Here is a 1,402-nt window from a genome sequence, read left to right as displayed (position 1 = left end):
CATCTTCACGAGTCACGTAAGCATACCAGTACCTAGTTAACCCCTGCACAGGGCAAGCAACTCACTACAGGGTGTTAGTTAGGACTGTTTAGCTGTTCAGCTCATCGTGTATATTTCTGTACCCCAGCGACAACGCTGTGTGGGATTTTGTGCACCATCTTTTAGTTCACCTTAGCCTGTTGACTAAGGCCGAATAAAAGCCCCGGGCATATTCCCGGCGTGAACACTTTTATCAGCTTGTTCTGGTTTTACGTGTTGCTATTTCTTGTGTTGACACCTATACTACAATCCAGTGGTCGAACCTTCATTCGTCGTCACAACTAGACGTAAAATCGTTGCATATATATATATATATATATCAGAAGTAGATAATAGGGAATAGTTACGCGTAGTAAATCGTAGGTATTCTAAGGCTAGTAAATGACGAATTTCCCTTGTTTATTGAAGTCACACTCCTTCTATTATTCCCTATTCCCTATTCCCTATTATCTACTTCTGATATATATATATATATATGTTCTTTTTCCTCTACTATCTCGCCCTCTCGCTCGCTCTCTCGCTCTCCTTCTCGCTTGGTCTCTCTCTCTCTCTCTCTCTCTCTCTCTCTCTCTCTGTTGCTGGCGCGCTCTCTCTCGTCGCGCTCATTCTCTCTCTGTTCCTTTTACTCCTCCTCATCTGCTTGCTTTCTCTCTGTTTTCTTTTTCTCTGGATATCGTGAGTGCGTTCATATACGCGACCGTGCGAGCGTGTGTGTGAATGCACCTGTGGGCACTGACTATGAATTAGAAAGCTGCTGCCTTAGATAGTTTTCGCCTTAATTGCTGTTACCCGAAATACATAGGACCATAGCACCGTCTCATCACAAGACTAGCATAGACTTACGTGCAATAACGTGCAATAACTGCACGTCAACGCGTATTAAATACGTCGTCGCTCTTTAACGGTAAACAAGAGAATGCCACCTAGCGTCAGAATCTTCAGGTCAAGCGAAGACGCGGGGCAGGTTATTGTTTGTGACAGTGTATGATGCGCAGCCGGGGCAGTATTTCCTTGCCTAAACTGCTCGTGCCAAACTAATTAGGCGTTGCGAGCAAACATTTATCGTGTGCTTTTGTGCGGCGCGTATCAGATGTCATCTCGCCGCTGCTGTTGATTATTAAAGGCTTCCATTAGTGGCGTCCCGCTTTCCTTTCAGGGGATGATACGTGAGTATAAAGGAGGGGGGAAATAGCGACAATGTGGCATTTAATTCGCGCCCAGACGCCGCCACCGCCAAACACACGTGTATATCTCGTGTGTGCTCACGGCGAGGGGGTGGCAAGGTCATGTTGTTGTTGTTTTACCAACGTAGCGTCATTACGTAAATAAATTGATTTATAAATAAATAAATAAATAAATAAAT

The sequence above is a fragment of the Priapulus caudatus genome, unplaced genomic scaffold (assembly GCF_000485595.1).
Source record: "Priapulus caudatus unplaced genomic scaffold, Priapulus_caudatus-5.0.1 Scaffold59, whole genome shotgun sequence".
Taxonomy (NCBI): Eukaryota; Metazoa; Priapulida; class Priapulimorpha; order Priapulimorphida; family Priapulidae; genus Priapulus; species Priapulus caudatus.
This window is presented reverse-complemented; position numbering follows the sequence as displayed.